Source organism: Octopus bimaculoides, chromosome 11 (assembly GCF_001194135.2).
Source record: "Octopus bimaculoides isolate UCB-OBI-ISO-001 chromosome 11, ASM119413v2, whole genome shotgun sequence".
In the NCBI taxonomy this organism is placed as follows: Eukaryota; Metazoa; Mollusca; class Cephalopoda; order Octopoda; family Octopodidae; genus Octopus; species Octopus bimaculoides.
This window is the reverse complement of record NC_068991.1, coordinates 39,075,928-39,095,879: the sequence shown is the minus strand read 5'-3', so window position 1 is coordinate 39,095,879 and position 19,952 is coordinate 39,075,928. Positions and strand designations below refer to the sequence as shown.

The 19,952-nt window shown below is 35.9% G+C and overlaps 2 protein-coding genes across 11 annotated transcripts in view; both read left to right on the top strand.

Annotated features, from left to right (window-relative positions):
• Positions 1-19,952, top strand: part of LOC106883096 (proteasome subunit alpha type-6) — a 267,726-nt gene that overhangs the window by 64,922 nt on the left and 182,852 nt on the right. The gene's annotated exons all lie outside the window — the stretch shown is intronic.
• LOC106880241 (AN1-type zinc finger protein 3-like) overlaps positions 19,430-19,952 on the top strand; it is a 74,530-nt gene continuing 74,007 nt past the window's right edge. For 9 of the 10 annotated variants that reach the window (XR_008265181.1, XR_008265176.1, XR_008265180.1 and 6 more), the window contains exon 1: positions 19,430-19,694. The gene's annotated coding sequence lies outside the window, so the exon portion shown is untranslated. The remainder of the gene's footprint in view (positions 19,695-19,952) is intronic. The other variant, XM_052971704.1, reaches the window with a different exon arrangement.

Here is a 19,952-nt window from a genome sequence, read left to right as displayed (position 1 = left end):
GTCATCAGCTGTCGAACGCCGACGAAGGGAAATAACCCTGAAATCCGGATACGTTCGTGCTGCAGATCGAGGTGAGAGGGATAACTTCCCTTGGCAAACAGGACACAGTCGTGTGTCGATAAGCCAGCTGGAGGAGATGTCCTCCTGGGGCTAAAAGCAACAGTAACATCCACCCCTAGGGGTCAGCCACACTTAAGTGGCAATATACTACACTTTATCGTGCAGTTACTGTTAATACTTCATTTAGAGAATTAACATATATATATATATATATATATATACACGCACACACATATATTTATATATATATACATACATACATACACACATGCACATATATATATATCCTTCACAAAAACCATTGTGTGCATATGTGTGGGGGGGTATGCACATGTATGCATGTGTGTATTGTGTATGTATGCTTATTTGTAAATATATGGGTATTTTTATATTTATGAACGTATGTCAGTATATTTACAAAAGTTTCACAAACAATATATTTATTACTTCATATACTTATTATATAATATACTTGTATACTTATTGCTGATAAGAAAACAAACCATAATCTATTGATTGTGAATCGCCACATGCTTCCAAGACATAAAATCTCAAATAATAAATCCAGTATAGTCTAGCCCCTTGGCTACAGAGAATTAGAGTGATCAAACAATCTATCAAATCAACCAACCAGGCAACCAACCAGCAATGACCTTAGGACTATTAACCAGACAAAGGAAGAACAGACAACAACAGCAGTAGTAGCAGGAACAATACTAGCAGTAGTATTATAATTATTAGAGCTATAATTTTTGCCTTTCATGCTAGCATGGATTTGAATGCACCATGTCTGCAGTACATCACTTCTTACATATTGGTCTTTTCTGGAAGGTCTTGCATTATCAGATTATCTGATTCATATTAAGTCTCAGTTATATTATTACTTTACTTCAGCCACAGATCTTTTCCACTGTTAATATACAGAAATTTTTCACCCAACCACCAAATGAATAAATGCAATAATATAACTGTCTAGTTTCAGTGAATTTGTTTGCAATTGTTCTCACATCCACTCAGGACTGTCACCAGACTTTGGTGCCTGGGGGTGCTTCAGAGTATTCTGGGTGGGTACTAATTTGTAATAATACTTAAGTGGAGTTTCGACATAAATGTATCCCTGTAAATCTGAGGGTGCACCATTGAATAGTGAAGGGTCAGTACTATCCAGTGCACTACTGAGATATTGCTAGTCTTGTAATATTGCTGGATCACTGGAGCAATACTGAAAGCCTAGACTTTGTGTAATAATTCAAGAAAAGAATTCACTACAGTGGATTTTTTCTATAGCCTTCTCCAAGTCCTTAGAAACACTTAAACTCAGCACTTTTAGTTAACAGAACATTCAGCAATTTTACAATGCTACTGCTAGTGAGCCATATCTTTCTACAGCAGTTTGTATATAGAGCTAGGTGAATACTCTGCAATTCAGTCAAGTGTCTTGGCCACTGACAAAACACAGAAGCAGTAAAAAGCTATGAATCATACTATCTGCTCAGTTGCCCGGCACTCGTATTAATTCTGTTTCCAGCGCTCTCACATTCCAATGTATTATGCTTATTTTCATCCCTCTCTAATTTTTGCAAATTTCTGCATTTGCTGTTCTATGTTTCACTACCACACATCATTTCCACTTCTTTCAGATACCTAACATTATAAACTGTCTTTCGTTAGAACTAAAAAAGTAAATAAACTATATGGTTTCTCTATTCAAAATATTCCAGATGCAGATTTGATTAGCTACTTCAAAACAGATTAGCTGTGACCTTAGGGGTGAGATTTTTTCAAGAAAATCAATTATCACTTTAATCAATCAACATGAATGAGATGATTATATAATTAGTTAGGCTGAGTTGGTATCGTATTAGACTGTCAGTTCATGGCTTGTGAGTTCAAATACACATCATGGATATTGAATTTTATGTGTCACAGAGAATCAAGCTGTTGAGAGAATCCCTGGAAAGATTACCTGTAATATACTGATACTCTGTTCAGAGACAAGGGATTGCAATGTTGTTTCTTAGCTATTTAGTAGCAGATAAACTGGAGTTAACCAACAAGCTCTATGGAAAGACCTCTGATGTTCATAAAGGAATTCATTTGACTTTTCTTTTATAAACTACTGTTGGTCTGTTTGTGTTGTAACGCAATTCAAAACAAAGTTTTGGAACATGCTGTTGTAGAACAATATGCTCCAAGTATATCCCTTTTGATACCAGTGGAGGCTCATGGCTTAATGGTTAGGGTGTTGGTCTCATGATCATAAAATTATGGATTCGTATTCCTGGACTGGGTGACACATTGTGTTCTTGAGCAAAACACTTCATTTCATGTTGTTCCAGTTCACTCAGCTGTCTGAAATGAGTAATTCTGTGACAGACCAGTGTCCCATGCAGGTAGGGAATTTATATGCAATGGAAACCTGGAAACTAGCCCTTATGAGTCAGCATGACTCAAGAAGGTGACTTTTACTTTTAACCTTACCTTTTGGTACCAACTCACCTGAGATTATTTCTGGTTCTATGATACAAACATACTGCTTTAAAATTATCTACATCAAACTCTGCCATCAAAATTTCATGTTGATTTATGTCTAAACATTAGCTTAACAATGATAAAGTTATTTTACTAAATTCTACCTAATTTTCAAAAATAACTGAAATAAACACTGAGTATTTCAACAGAAATATAGTAACAAAAGGATTTATCTAATCAAAGTGATTTTAACTGTTAAACAACTAACACATCGACAACAGAATCAAGTTATATTGTGAAATACCCTTACTATTGTATTTCACTGAAATAACAGAGAAGTTGGAACAATTTTAAATACCACTTGAGCTACAAACATTGTTAATCAATTAAGTAATTAGATTCTAATTGCAATAACAGCTGCCTCTTTATTATCATTTTAATGAGTTTGTAATTAGCCATTTTCTGTTCTGTTTTTGTTATATTTTTTCTGCCTGTAGATATATTTATGCACTTTGTCTTGACTAATTTTTATATTTTTAAAAGGGAACTTAATGAGTATCAATTTTGGGTTAAAGATGTAAAATGTTAAGCAGAGTTAATTGATTCTTTTGAGGTATCTTTTTATTCCTTCTTTTTTTCTTTCAGTTTCTTTTTGATTTATATTGTTATTTTTACATTACATTTCTGATGAGAATATGGATTATAGGATTTCACAGTTATCTGCAGTGCATATACTTGAATTGTAAAATGATACTGAGCTCCCAGAAAGCTGCTTTTGTGATGTGATTCCACATGCAACTTGAACCATTGTATTTAACTTTATTCTTATACCTTTTCCTTGTTCCAATATCCTTGATTTTTCAACATTTATTGTTGTCAGAAATGAAAGATGCTGACCCCTGATTCATTTTTAGAGTGAAATATCAGCCAACAAGAAAATGTTTTCACTTTTGCAATGCTTTAATAACTGTATATGCTTCTTGATTAAAGAATGCTTTTTTCATTCAGATGTAGATACTGAGCAAGACAAAAGTTAACTGGCCATCTTGATTGATTGGTGGTAGCAGCAATGATAAAATCTGAAACAGAATCTGTCTCAGTAACAAATGTTATAGCTTCACTAGCAACAGGAAAAATGACTGATTCTATGTCCTTGTTCAACTCATCGTCATCAATCATCATCATCATCATCATTACCATCACTACTATCATTGTCATCGTTGGCAGAGATTCAAGTGTGATATGTTAATGAAGTTGTCACATGACTAAACTACGAATGTAACTAATCTTTTCTACTCTAGGCACAAGGCCCAAAACATTTGAGGAGGGAGCCAGTCAGTTAGATTGACCCCAGTACATAACTGGTACTTAATATATCGACCCTGAAAGGATGAAAGGCAAAGTTGACCTCAGCAGAATTTGAATCATCATCATCATCGTCATCATTATTATCACCGCTGCCATCATTGTTATTGTCATCATCATCCTCATTGTTGCTGCTGCCATGATTGTTATCAACATCATCATCATCATTGTCATCATTGTCATCATCAACATCGCTGTTGTTATTATCATCATCATCATCACCACTGTTATTAATGTTGTCATTGTCATCATCATCATCATCATCATTTTACTGTCCACTTCTCCTTACTGGCATGGGTTGGATAAAACTTCTTGAAGCATTACTCTGTGGTCAGATGTCCTTCCTGACTTGTTTTTCAAGTAACATACTTTACTCCACTGATCTTTGCACATCAAACACCTGGCTGCAGGACATTGTTTACACAAGACAAACAAATGTCTCCTTTGTTTAAGTAGTGTCAATGCGAAAAATGCAAGGAGTCAAACACTCACTCACACACACTTGTACATACACACACACACACACATGTAAATATGCATACATATGTACAAATATACACACACACACACACATATATATATATGTATATATATATACATAAACGATGAGCTTCTGTACAGTTTTCATTTGCCAAATCTTACTCATAGGGCATTGGTTAACCTAAGGCTATACTAAAAGACTTTTAGCCAAAGTGCTCTGCAATGGGACCAAACCCAAAACTAGATGGTTGTTAAATGAATTTCTTGGTGGAATTCTGGTTTAAGCACCCCAAATAACACCTCATAACTTTTTTTATTTCTTGGAATTTTCAGAAAATGCTTGCAAATTTGTGTTCTACACATCAGAATCCACGTGATTATGCAAAAAGGAAAAATAAATTTTTTGTATGTAATTTAAGGGCTATTTAGCTGTTATTTTTAGCACATCTCATGACCACCAGATACCTTCCTCAATTCTTTGTCACTCTGGACATATTGATGTTTTTCAGTATCTTTCTCCCCATAAACACATTTAGTGATCCATTGCTGGTATTTAAGCAAGAAATTCAGACTGTCCATATTTTAAACTCTGATTAAAAAAAAAAAAACAGAAAAAAAAAGAGAAAATAAAAAAAGCAAAAATTCTCTGAAAATTCCAAAAAATAAAAACGTTATGAGGTACTTAAGGCAGGATTCTGCCAAATTCTTAGCTATACAACCTACATCTTTGCTTTGAAAAACAGAAGAAACTACACTTAAAGGATCTAATTTAGTCTTAGAAATGAAAAATATATCTACCAGGGGAATCATTGGAGAACATACTAATTGCCTAAAGAGAAGAGGATGCATCATTTAGAAAAGGAATACTTTGTAGAGATATAATCATTCAAGATTGGTTGTGATCAATTCTTGTGATATATTGTTGCCAATAAAATCAATGGGTGTATTGCAAAAGATGAATGTCAGTTTATTGAAAGTAAGATTCTTTAGAAGCTTCTTGAAACTTAGTACGACTGGTGTTGCATACAGCCATGGGAGGATCATAGGTTCTTCCACAAACTAGAGTATTGTCTCTGTAGGTAAACATATCTATCAGGTTGTTGTTTCTTATGAAGTTATCTTCCTTTTTCTTTTTTATCTTTTTACTTGTATCAGTCACTAGACTGCAGCCATGCTCGGGCACTGTCTTGAAGAATTTTTAGTTGAATGGATTGACACCAGTACTTTTTTTTTAAATCCTGGTAATTATTCTGCTGGTCTCTTTTGTTGAACTGCTAAGTTGCAGGGACATAGGCACACTGACACCAGTTGCCAAACACACACACATGCAAAATGAGCTTCTTTCAGTTTCTGTCAACCAAATTTACTCACAAGGTATAGGTTGGCCCAGGGCTATAATAGAAGACACTTGTCCATGGTGTCATAGTGGGACTGAACCCAGAACCATGTAGTTGGGAAACAAGCTTCTTACTACACAGCCATGCCTGTGTGGTTCATAATTCATTGAGATTGTACAACAGTATTGGTTAGGATAAAATGAAATCTGACAAAAGTGGTAGATTTTACCTCAGGGCTCAAAGGCTGTAAAAGGTTTCTCATATTTTAGAAAATCAATCTGATGATATGAACTCTTTAGATACAGGGATGACAATCTATGCTTGTCACGGTGAATTGCTCAGTTTGTTTATGCTTTCTGACTGGAAATCTGCAGTTTCAACCTTGATAAGTACAATTTTATTTACTTTGTCAAAGTCTTTTTGATAATGTAGCGATTGGTTTGCAGTCAGTCTTGAGATATAGAATCAGTGTTGTTGGAGATAGGAAAGCATCTCTTACGGCAAATACTCTTAAGGCAGGCTAAGTTTTACCAATTTCAATATTCTCTGATATTGCTATAGGAAGTCTCTACCGATATGAATTTTTTCAGACAGATTCATTATAACTGGCACTTTTTTATCTTTTGATAATGAGTTCCTAGGAGTGTGAAATTTTCTATGCAGAAACTAAAGATACAAGTAGATAGAGAAAAATCAACTATGGTCAAGTTCTTGGAAGAATGGTGTATTATTAAACAGTGTTGATTCATTCCAGTTTTATTGATGAAGGCTTCTGAAATGCTAGCATCAGCCAAAGCCTTCCAAATCTTTATCCTCAACTTAAAAGAAACAATTGTTCTTGAGGTGTCAATATCAGAACAGTGTACTGTGGCAAGCATAGATCAGTTGGAATGAATGGTAATTAAAGTATTAAAATGCACTAAAGTAGCCTTGCATGTCTTTCTACAGTGATCCTTTTTGCCAGTTTCTGCACTTAGTTTCATAAGCAGGATAATTCAGTCAAGGATGACTATTGTAATCAAAAGAAAGGCAAAGATGGTAAGTTTTGTAAAGTAGGTTGTGGCCATAATATTTTGAGAAACTTCAGTATATCGAACTCTATTCAGTGACATAATCACTACTGTTGAATATTCACTATTACCGTACAAGTCACTATTCTTCTATGCAGGTATCAAAGTAAGTGCTTGTTTGCAAGCAGTTTTCAATGTTTTCTGACAAGTGTCATCAGATGTGCTGACTTGCTAAAACACTAATAAAGATATTTCTGATTGACTTCTATGTTAAATACAGTGATGTCTTTAATATTACATTCCTTGCCTAAGGCAGCAAGCAGGTAGAATTGTTAGAATGCTGGGCAAAATGCTTAGCAGCATTTTGTTAGTCTTTACATTCTGAGTTCAAATTCCACCAAGGTCAACTTCACTTTTCATCATTTTGAGTACTGGGATTGATGTAATCAACTTACCCCCTCCCCCAAGTTTGCTCGCCTTATGCCAAAATTTGAAACCAATTTTACATTCCTTGCCAAGAATTCATTGGTACCTGAAGTAGTTCAATTAATTCTGAAGCTTGGTGGATGACCACCAGAAAATGACATCCAAAAACTTCTACACACAACTTGATATACAGTGCTTCAAGTGTTTGAATCTCAACATCATAATAGTGTCAGTGATGTGATTGTTAATTGTTGGGGATAGAAAATCAATGCAAGTCAAATTGTTTAATCAATAAAAGGCAATGGATCTGCTAAATATCTTGAAAGCATGGTACCATTGGTGTCAAAGGTGGTAGAGGAAACTGGATTGGCATAAAAGGGTGATTGAAACCATTTCAAGATGCATCTTTTGAAATGGAAAGATTAAACATTAATGAAAATGTTTGTAATTTTTTTAGAATTAACAAATTGGCACTTAATTTCTGGAACAGGTTAAATGTCAACTTCTGTACAAGCTTTGTGTCATTAGCTACATTTGCAAGCTGGCAGAAACGTTAGCATGCTGGGCAAAATGGTACTTTGTCTGTCTTTACATTCTGAGTTCAAATTTCACCCAGGTTGACTTTGCCTTTCATCCTTTCGGGGTCGATAAATTAAGTACCAGTTACATACTGGGGTCGATCTAATTGACTGGCCCCCTCCCCCAAAATTTCGGGCCTTGTGCCTAGAGTAGAAAAGATTAGTTACATTTGTAGTTTAGTCATGTGACAACTTCATTAACATATTACACTTGAATCTCTGCCAAAAAGCTGAGAAGAGATAACTTCATTTAAATATTAGCTAGCTGCAAGTACTGATAAATATACTGCAGAAATATGACATGTTGGCATAAAGGTGATCTAATACCTAGTTGCTAAACTATGAGAAAATACAACAGCAGAAATGGATTTAAACTAGGTCTCACCTATCACTACACCACCAGTAGAAATATTTGTTAATCATCCATGTACCTTCTTTTAATAGTAGACTGTTATATAGTGAAAATCTTGTTAGTAACCACAGTGAAAACAGTCTACCTATCTATCTTTCACACATACACACATGCATGTACACACACACCCTCTCTCTCTCTCAATGAATTTCTATCTCAGCAACAACAACCTGTCATTATAGTGAAAGTCTTTTTAAAGTATGTATTGTGTTAGGTGATCTAATACCTAGTCGCTAAACTGTGAGAAAGTACAATGAATTTATGATTTCAACACCTCATCATCAGAAATAAATTTCTATTGGTAAATGACCTTATTCGTCTTTTTCTTATTATTCATTTGTGTCATGTATAATTTTGTTCAGCTTTCAGTTTTAATTTCTATTCATTTTTCTTGTTTAAAACTATTGTATTCCATATTAATTGGAAAATTTATTCATCAGGACAACTGATCAAGACTAAAGAATATCAGTCCACTGGCTTAAAGTTTGATGCGTTGAACCCCCTCTCCCTCACTAACACCACACTCAATGACAGATTAATCTATAGCTGTCATAGAATATGCTACAGGCTCCACATTTTCAGGGAACCTCATGCTTAAATTCTTTATTATTTCAGTACTAAACTGACTTCAACTTTTATGAATAATTGGGCACTTAAGATTCATCCAAATCTTGAAATACTTCTGGGATCCAATACACTTTAAATTAAACAAATTACAGTAATCAAATTCAATGATGCAGTAAATGAGAATTCTTACTTAATTATTGTTAGATGCTAATTAATAGATTTGCCATTCTGTTTCTCTACTTTGCTGAATTAAACTTATCAGACAATACAACTGAGCTTTATTATTTTCTCATAAAGAGATTAGTTGAATGCATCAGATCGTTTAATGTTTGTGTTCTGTGCTGGCATGGGTTGCATGGTTTGACAGGATCCAATGGGCCCAGGACCACATCATGCTCCAGTGTCTGTTTGGCATGGTTTCTATGACTGGATGCTCTCTGTCCATACCACTTTACAGTGTATATTAGATGTTTTTTCCATGCCACCAGCACTAGTGAGGTTGCCTTGCAGCTTGCAAGGCAAACTTCATGAACCTGAAGCATGGAGGTGGAACTTTATGCACAGAGAATAAGGAGTAGAGAGAAATAAGGTATGAAAGAAAAGGATTAGAGCAAAAAGGGTTTCATGTTGTAGAAGAGTCTGCATGTGTGTGTGTATTGTGGATAGAACTGAAAATTAGTATGCAATGTCAGAGTGGATCTTCCAAGATATATGATGAGTAGGGATGCCAGGAGTGAGCGAGAGGAGTAGGTACTTTCTGATGGTACAGGTCAGTAGAACAGAAATGATGATACAGTAAACAGGGGGTGGGGGTGGAAGAGAGCTGACATTATAATTAAGTCAGAATTTCTAGACAAATATGAAGTATTTTATTGTATAGTTTTTACTTTAACATTTGTCTGTTAAGTAAAACTAAGTCATAAATAAGTTTAAAATTAATATTGTCACATTTTTCAATGTTAGACCCCCCAAAAAATTTAGATTAGGATTGTGTATCTGGAAACAATATTTAATGTATGCATCTTAACAAGGATATATATCAGTGAATTCACACAATGTTATAACATTTATGCTTTGTATTTTTAGATTTGGTTTGAAATGAAATAGAGGAAAGGCCTACCCATTTTAAATTTGCCAAATATGATTGTAGACATGGATAGATGCAGGTGTGTAGCTGTGTGGTCAGTTGTTTGCTTTCCATCCATGTGGTTTTGGGTTCAGTCCCAGTGTGCGACACCTAGAGCATGTCTTTTTCTATAACTACAATTCAATTCAATTCAGTCTTCAGAGTGGTTGTGGTAGATAGAAACTGAAAGAAGCCTATTATATATATGTGTGTGTGCACATATGTATGACAATACAAGGGGCAGCTGAAAAATTCCTGGTTATAAGGGTATTATGAAAGGCCTGGTTGGAGGCCCAACCTTCCGAGTACTTTTACAGGCATTATTTACATTCGATGGATATTTGTCCTCATCTTGTTTGTTGTTAACATAACATTTCGGCTGATATACCCTCCAGCCTTCTTCAGGTGTCTTGGGGAAATTTCGAACCTGGGTTCTCATTCCTAAGGTATTCTTCGATGTTGTTATTATTATTATTATTATTGTTCAGGTCACTGCTTGGAATCAAACTCGGAATCTTGGGATTAGTAGCCCATGCTCTTAACCACTACGCCATATGCCCGTGGGCTCAGTTGTAATGGATTCTCTCATGGACGAGGGCATGTCCTGCCCTTTCCGCTACTCTTTTAGCTTTATATGAATCAACTGGTGTCATTATATTCAAGCCAGGTGGTATTAGCTTCGGATCTCTACATCTATATAAGAAAGATGGTTTGAAAGACGAGCTACGTTTTTGATGGAGTTTCTCTATATGTCTCCATTGAAGTCTAATGTCAGCTCCGTACCGATTAGATAATGCAGTTCTATATTTAAGAGATGAGGAATTATGTACATTATTTATATTCGACGGATATTTGTCCTCATCTTGTTTGTCCTCATTTTGATATCACATGATAGTTGTAAATGAGCGTTACCTCACTTGTGTCCAATCTTCCATAAAAACATATCCAGCCACAGGGCAAATATTTTGGCTGATATACCCTCCAGCCTTCTTCAGGTATCTTGGGGAAATTTCGAACCTGGGTTCTCATTCCTAAGGTATTCTTCGATATTGTTATTATTCTTATTATTATTATTGCTCAGGTCACTGCTTGGAATTGAACTTGGAATCTTGGGGTTAGCAGCCCGCGCTCTTAACCACTATGCCATAGGCCCACAGGGCTTAGAAAAAATGAAGGACTGCTGCAATAAGTATGTGAATCTGAGAGGGGAATATGTTGAATAAAATCATAATTAACTGATCCTCCTGTGTTTTCTTTTACTCAAAGCCAAGAACTTTTCAGCACCCTCTCGTATGTCTGTGCAAATGTGCCTCCTCACTTTGATATCACATGATAGTCGTAAATGAGTGTTACCTCACTTGTGTCCAATCTTCCATAAAAACATATCCAGCCACAGGACAAATATAATTTGCTTGGAAACAAGAATTGGTGACAGGAAGGGCATCTGGATATAGAAAATTTGTGTCGATGAATTCTATCTGACCAATGCAAGTATGGAAAGGGGGGGGACGTTAAAATGATGATGGTGGCATAATTTACTATGTTTAAACCACTGTACATCAAGGTTAAACTTTAAAATGTTTTAACCTTTTCATGTTCAGATTACTTTGTTAAATGTAAAGCTTTTTTGTTCAAATTATTTTGAATCAATCATACATTATCTTAAGTTTTGAGGTTTTGATGATGTGATTGTTAATTTTTTAGAATGTCAATGTAGTTATGTGTGGGAGACTAGATTTGGCCAGTTTGAATGTAAAACATTGAATATTTGGGCCTAATATTGCCAGTTTAAACTGGCTTAAACACATCTAAAGGCTTAAACACACGAACTTTTAGCTAAATATCAAGCTTTAGGTAAAGCAATACATAATGAAATCTTTATTTTCATTACCCCATCTGTAGTTTGCAGATTCATATATATTGGTTCTTGAAATAAAGAGCTTGTATCCATAAAAATAATTATAATTCAATAAAATGGCAAGGCTTTTAATTTAGGGCTCCATTTTTAACTTCAGGTCCCCTGTTATAGATACAACTCTCCTTATTGTCAACATATGAGGGTGGGACTGAAAGTTCATAGGCTGACTATGAAGGAGCAATAGTAGAACAAGCCTTAATCTTGGAAGCATTTATTTCAGCCCCCATTATTAATAACTGCATTGTTTCTTTCCAAGTACACTGATATCTGACTGTTCAAAGACTTCAAAAGTAACTGGTAGTGACGTTTCTTGAAAATGGACAAAATTTGGCATTGTGGTGTTATCAAGTACATGCAGAAAAAGAGTTTAGCCTCCAAGGACATTCATACTGACATGGTTGCTACATTAGGGGATGATGTTCCAGCTTTATCAAATGGACAGCTAAATTTAGGAGAGGAAGGGAGAGTCTTAAAGATGACCCATGACATGGATGTCCTGCAACTGCTACTCTGAGGAATACATTGATCATATTCACCACATGTTGATGCATGACAAGCAATTGACTATCAATCAAATAGCCAATGCTATTAGCATATCCTGTGAGGGAGTTGAGAATATTCTGCACTTGGTATGATGAAGGTTTCTTCTCAGTGGCTGCTACATCTTCTGAGACTTGATCAAAAGCGCACCAAGCTGATCACATCACAGGGAAATCTGATATTGTTTGAAACAGATCTAGCAGTTTTCTTTGAACATCTAACCCAGGATGATTGTTGGCATTGTTACTTTGAACCAGTGACAAAGAGACAATCCATGCAGTGGAAACACTCATCCTTACCTGCTCCAAACAAAGCTAAGGTCATTTCATCTGCAGGGAAGCAGATGGCCTGTTTTTTGGGATGCAAAAGGCATTGTGTTTAACATCGATCTTCAAAAGGGCCACACTATCAATGGAAAGTGTTATGCCAATTGCTGAGGCAGTTATGAAAGGCTATAAGATCAAACACCCAGGAAAACTGGTGAAAGGGGGTCTTGTTTCATCAGACCAATGCTCCAGTACACAAGTCCTTGTCTTCAATGACAGCTGTGCATGACTGTGACTTTGAACTGGTTGATCACCCTCCCTATTCTCCTAATTTGGCCCCATCTGACTATCATTTGTTACCCAAAATGAAAAAACATTTGGCTGGGAACCCAGCATAATATGTACCAATTGTACAAATGATACATATAAGGATTTACAGGATGCCTAAGATCAATAAACAACTGTTTAATTTTGTGTGAACTGCTATACAAACCAGTTGAAGAATCTGGAATATTTACATATTCTTTCAGAGTAACCTGCTCACTTAAGATAAGTGAAGGTCCTTCTAAGTTAATTAGCCAAGATTGATTTGATCCTGATTGTATTACTGAGGCCCATTTCTTTGCATTATTTTAGCTTTCAAGTTGAAGCCATCCCACTGGTTAGGTGAGCAGGCCATTTATCACCTCTTCAGTTTAGCTAGCTTCCAAATGAATCACATGAAATACACACACACAGAGAAAAATCTGCCTTTTATAGATAAGATTATGGATCAAATTTTTGTGTTTTATATTTTTATAACCCGTTTGAATGTAAATAGTGTTGAAAAATATAAATCCGACATACGACCAGATCAACTTACAACCTGTCAGTCGGTCGTAAGTCAAGGAGAAGGTATATATATATAGAGAGAGAGAAGGCACATGGCTCAGTGGTTAGACCGTCGAGCTTACGATCATGAGGTTGTGAGTTTGAATCGCGGACTGGGCTGTGTTCTTCAGCAAGACACTTTATTTCACATTGCTCCAGTTCACTCAGCTGTAGAAACGAGTTGCGACGTCACAGGTGCCAAGCTGTATCGGCCTTTGCCTTTCCCTTGGATAACACTGGTGGCGTGGAGAGGGGAGGCCGGTATGTATGGGCGACTGCTGGTCTTCCATAAACAACCTTGCTCTGACTTGTGCCTGGGAAGATAACTTTCTAGGTGCAATCCCACGATCAGTCATGACCGAAGGGGGTCTCAGCAGCATATATATACATATATATATATACACACACACACAGGATGTGTAAGGTATTTGAGGACATACTTTTTCCGGGTCATTGCTGCATTTTTTACTAACTCTGTATAATCTTTGTTTCAGAAAATAATAATGCTAGACCTTCAGCTTACTCAAGAAATGAAGAGGTATGCTGTTATTGTGGTTATAAAGGCTGAACATAGCAATTTAGAAATATCTCAATTTTTAAAAGTTGCCAGATCTTTCATCTACAAGTTTGTAAGGAGCTAGAGACTGAAGATGGAAACGTATCACCAGTATCAAAGCATAAAAAGCATTCTAAATGCTCTGAAATCATCAGAACATCTGAATTTATTCAGCAACTTCAACAGACCGTTGATTACAATCCCAGAAAGTCCATGAGGTCAATTGCAAAAGATCTCCATGTGTCAGAAGGAACAGTCAAAAATGTTGTCCATGAAGACATCAGATATAAGTCTGATATGATGAGTAAAGGTCAATTTGTCGGAAAAAGTGAAAGAAAATCACATCTGATCTAAATAGCTCTCAAACAAACTGAGAAATCCAGCAGAAGAAGATCTGATTTGGTTTTTCTCAAACAAGAAAAACTTCAACCAAGATCAAAAAGTTAACAGAAGAAATGACAGATGGTTATATGCAGACCCTTCTGAAGTTCCAAGTGTTATCTATACAAAATTTCCTGCAACTGTCATGGTTTTAGGGCTTGTTAGCAATGAAGGACATGTGTCGCCTCTTACTTCTTTTCCCAAGGCCTTAGAGTTAACTCTGCCACCTACATTACGGTTCTGGAAATAATTGTTAAGCCCTAGATAGACAGTGTATGCAATGGAAGGCCCTATATGTTTCAGTAAGACTCTGTATTATCTACACATGGCTCTAGTAACACAGGAATGGATGGCTGAAAATTTTCGTGATCACATAACCTCTAACATTTGACCTCCTAATTCTCCAGATCTCAATCCATTGGACTATTACATATGGTGTGTTGTTGAGAGAGAGGTCAATGAAGATGCCCATAACACCAAAGATACTTTGAAAGCTGCCATAGTCAGAATAATGTCCAAAATAAACCAGGACCATTTGATTCGAGCATGTAGATGATTTAGATGTCATATAGAAGCAGTTGTTGAAGGTGAAGGTGGCTTTATTGAATAACATTATAGAAAAGGTTTACTTTTATCTTTATAGCATTTTTTGATAAAGTTATTATCTGTTATTATAAATGTTTCATTATAAACATAAATCTGTCCTTACGCACCCTGTATATATATATATATATATATATACGTGTGCAACTCATCTAAGAGACCATAAGTCAGGGAAAAGATGCACTCGTATATCTGTCAGTAGAGTAGGTATATATGTATAGTATTAAATATCCATCTTGGCTGATCTTACCAATTGGTTTCACATACAGAATACAGTGGAGTGTTTGGTAGGTAACAAACTGATTATATAACTTTACGCTCATCAGAGTTAGCCGATATGGAAGGGAATATCGCGACTGCTCTCTATTGTTGGAGGTGGATTAGCACAACTGTTTAGTGGCTGCTGTGAAAAAGGTGGTGGAACAAAAAGGGGTCAGGGGATTAGATTAGGAGTTATGTCCCTTGGCTGGATATGCTGTGAAGCTGGCAAGAGTTATCTTAAAGTGGGAAAAGTGTGTATTATTAATGTGTTGCTCCTGTGGGGATAGGGTGTGTGGTATGTGTAGCAGTGTTGCAAAAATAATTTTTTCTGGGGTTGTAGGTATGTATAGCTGTGTTCATTGGTCTGTTTTCTTGTGCTTTGGTCAAACTCTTTCTGCCAGGCTCAAGGGCATTGGTGGAAGGCCATTTGTGGAAGGTCAAGGTGGGGCACCTGTGGTTGCAGTCATAGAGGAGCACGCAGGTACGATAGAATGTACTTCCTTTTATGAGAGCAAAGATTAAACACTTCACACCTACTATTCAGGTAAACATCCAGGCATTGGGTACCTTTTTGTGCATTCTATCGTACTTTTTTGTACATTCTATCATTCTTGAGTGCCCCACCATGACTGCAACCACAGATCCCCCACCTTGACCTTCCGTAAATGAACTTCCATGAATGCCCTTGAGCCTGGCAAAAAGAGTTTGACCAAAGCACACACCAAGGCACCCATGTACATACACGCACACACCCCTATAAGGCGAACACTCTACAGAATAAACTGTCTAACACCACCCCCACACACATTACACCCTACACGTTAACATAACCGCCCAACCACGACTTTATCCTTTAGAGAAAGAAAACAGACCAACAAATACAGCTATATATGCCTACACCCCCAGAAAAAATTATACATGTGACAGCTTCACAGTATACCCAATCAAGGACATAACTCCTAATCTAATCCCCTGGCCCCTTTTTGTTCCACCACCTTTTTCACAGCAGCTGCTGACCGGTTGTGCTAATCCACCTCCGACAATAGAGAGTAGTCACCATATTCCCTTCCATATCAGCTAACTCTGAGGGGCATAAAGTTATATAATGAGTTTGTTACCTAACACTGCATTGTATTCTTTATGTGAAACCAACAGGTAAGACCAGCCGTGATGGATATTTAATACTATACATTTCAGATTTGTGAGTGGATTTGGTAGACAGAAACTGAAAGAAGCCCGTCATATATATATATATATGTATGTATGTGTGTGTACATGTTTGTGTGTCTGTGCTTGTGCCCCCAACACTGCTTGACAACTGATGGAATAAGTACTGGGCCCTGGGGTAGATTTGCTTGACTGGGGGCGGTGCTCCAGCGTGGCCACAATCAAATGACTGAAACAAGTAAAAGAGTATATATATATATATATATATATACACGTATGCATGTATGTATATGTGTATGTATATTTTTTCAATGTTTACAAATAACATGGAAAAAAAAAATAAACAGTTACCTAGCTTGCTTACCAACTACATGGTACCGGGTTCAGTCCCACTGCATGGCACTTTGGGCAAGTGTCTTCTACTATAGCCTAGGGCCAACCAAAGCCTTGTGAGTGGATTTGGTAGACGGAAACTGAAAGAAGCCTGTCGTATATATGTATATATATATGTATGTGTGTTTATGTGTCTGTGTTTGTCCCCCCCACCATTGCTTGACAACTGATGCTGGTGTGTTTATGTCCCCGTAACTTAGCGGTTTGGCAAAGAGACTGATAGAATAAGTACTGGGGTCGATTTTCTCGACTAAAGGCGGTGCTCCAGCATGGCCGCAGTCAAATGACTGAAACAAGTAAAAGAGAGAGTAAGAGGTAGCAGAAATACACATAAGTACCAAGAATGTAACAGCGTACTTATAAAGGTAGAATTTTGGTAAAGTGTTTTTGTATAACATAGATAAATAAATAGATGGAGTTAAACACAGGTGTTATTCAAATCTTTATACTTCTGACATATGTTTCAAAGAAAACATTGGTATTATTCCAGAAGGAATAAAATGATGTAAAACAATGCAATCTTCTCATCAGGGGAAAAAAGAGAAACAAAACGCATCAATAAGACATTTTAATGAATACGATTACTGCATATATGATGAAGGGAACGCTGATAAGTTATTTTTTAAAAAGACCGTTAATAGATATAATGTCAAAGGTAATTTATAGAAAGAGGAAGAAAGAAATTAGCAGAAAACTAAAAGTGGAGAAATATAGTGCGATAGGTGAATAGGAATAAAGATTAAAGGCATGGAATTAGATATATCTAGTGGAAGTGCAATGTTAAAGATCGAATTTTATAGACTGGTATAAATCACTTATAGGAACTAAAGGTATGTTTTTGCCAATGTTTGCAACGATAAATGCGTTCTTTAAACATGCTTACAAGAGGATTCTCTGAAAACAGGATGAAATATAGTTCATCGTTACAGAGCGAACAAAAAGATTTACCTTTATCATAAGGAAAGGACATAGATAGAATATTCCATTCCAAATCAAACTGTTTATGTTCTTTTAGAGACTAAATTAATTTACTAAGGAACATGATGAACAATTTTATTGGCATAATGACCATCCATAATGACAAGCCCATTTTAACAGTTTCACTTCAAGAATCTTGCAAAAGAAATGCAATATATCAATACATGCATAATAGTTCGAGTTTTGTGCTCAACTGCAGTTTCATTGTGATAAACATAACTAAATTTATAATGTCATAATTGTGATAATTGACCAAATTATGTAAATTTCACATTTAGTAATGTTTATCTTAATGAATCAGTCGTCGAACAAAGTATGAACTTTGTGTTATACATTGGAGTCGAATGACCTGTTATTAATTGATCTATTAATTGCCGTCTGAGGCTTATACATATAGATAGATAGATATTACACAAATACGTATATACATTCATAATGTAAGAAAGATGCAAAAGCAACATTTATATATATATAAACAGGATTTATATTTAAATGAAAACACAAATTCAATAAACACTCACTCTTTTACTTGTTTCAGTCATTTGACTGCGGCCATGCTGGAGAACCGCCTTTAGTTGAGCAAATCAACTCCACAGCTTATTCTTTGGAAGCCTAACACTTATTCTATCGGCTCTTTTGCCGAACCGTTAAGTTACGCGGACGTAAACACACCAGCATCGGTTGTCAAGCGATGTTGGGCGACAAACACAGACACACAACAAAGACATATATATACAGCTTCCATCTACCAAATCCACTCACAATGCTTTGGTCGGCCCGTGGCTATAGTAGAAGACATTTGCCCAAGGTGCTACACAGAGGGATTGAACCAGGGACCTTGCGGTTGGTAAGCAAGCTACTTACCACACAGCCACTCCTGCACCTATATAAGAAAAATATTTCTTAAAAATATACTCATAAAATAACAGAAAAACGTTCACGTTTCTGGATTTGTAAAAGAGAAAACATGTATATATATATATATATATATATATAATTCATTTAAATAAAATTTCTAAAAATTTTTTGCTACCCTATAATTTATGTGTGTGTGTGTGTGTGTGTGTGTGAATACAAGTGTGTAAATGTGAAAAGATTGTGAATGAAGAAAATAAGGTCAGGAGAGAGAGAGTTCAACAGGCCAGAGAAAAGAGAGACAGACAGACAGGTATATATATATAGAGAGAAAGAGTAAAAGAGAAAGAGAAGAGAACGAAAAGGTGGTATGCAGAAAAAGTGAGAACATAAATAAAAATTACAAGTTTCGACCTAGTTCTGACTGTAGAAATAGCTGTGGTGGAGGAAGAGGTGGTGGCAGTCGCCGACAATGGAACGAATAAATAATCAAATCAACAAATAATTGAAAATGAATAAAAAGAAAACAGCACAACAATAACAAGTAAACAAGGATAATGATAAAAGCAAACACAACTGACGAGTCAACCAGCCAGCCAGCCAGCTACATTTTATTGCACTTATGACGTTTTCCAGTTGCTAGTCACGTGGTCTATTGTCGAAGGCTTTCACCACATTCTTATTTACTCTTACCGCTACCCCCCACTGCTGCTGCTGTTACCGATTGTTATACTACTACGACTATTATTGTCTTTTTCTTCTTCTTCTTCTTACTACTACTACTACTACTACTATTACTGTCCTCCTCTTCCTTTATTGTTACTATTGTAATTTTCATCGTCGGTATCGTCATCACCGTCATCATCACCATCATCATCATCATCTTCACCAGCATCACGGTGATAAACACGGAACGTAAAGACGGGGACCCCAAACATAATATACTCACCATCACGCAAAGCAGCCAGATAGAAGATAAGAGGTGTTGTTAGGGAGAGCAAGAAAGAAAGAAAAAAAAAAGAGAATCGGAGACCTAACGATCAACCTGGGACTTGGATCTTTATTAACCCTCGGTGAACATTACTATAAGACGTGTGAAAACACGATTTTACTTATTTTTATTTTCCGCTTTTCCGAGATATATATATATATATAAACACAATGTATAAATATATACATATATGTAATATAATCTATAAATATTATACATATATCATGTTTATGTGTATATAAATGTACTTATGTATACACAGTGTTCATATGTATATATAGTGTGTGTGTGTGTATATATATATATATATATATATATATATATATATATATATATATAT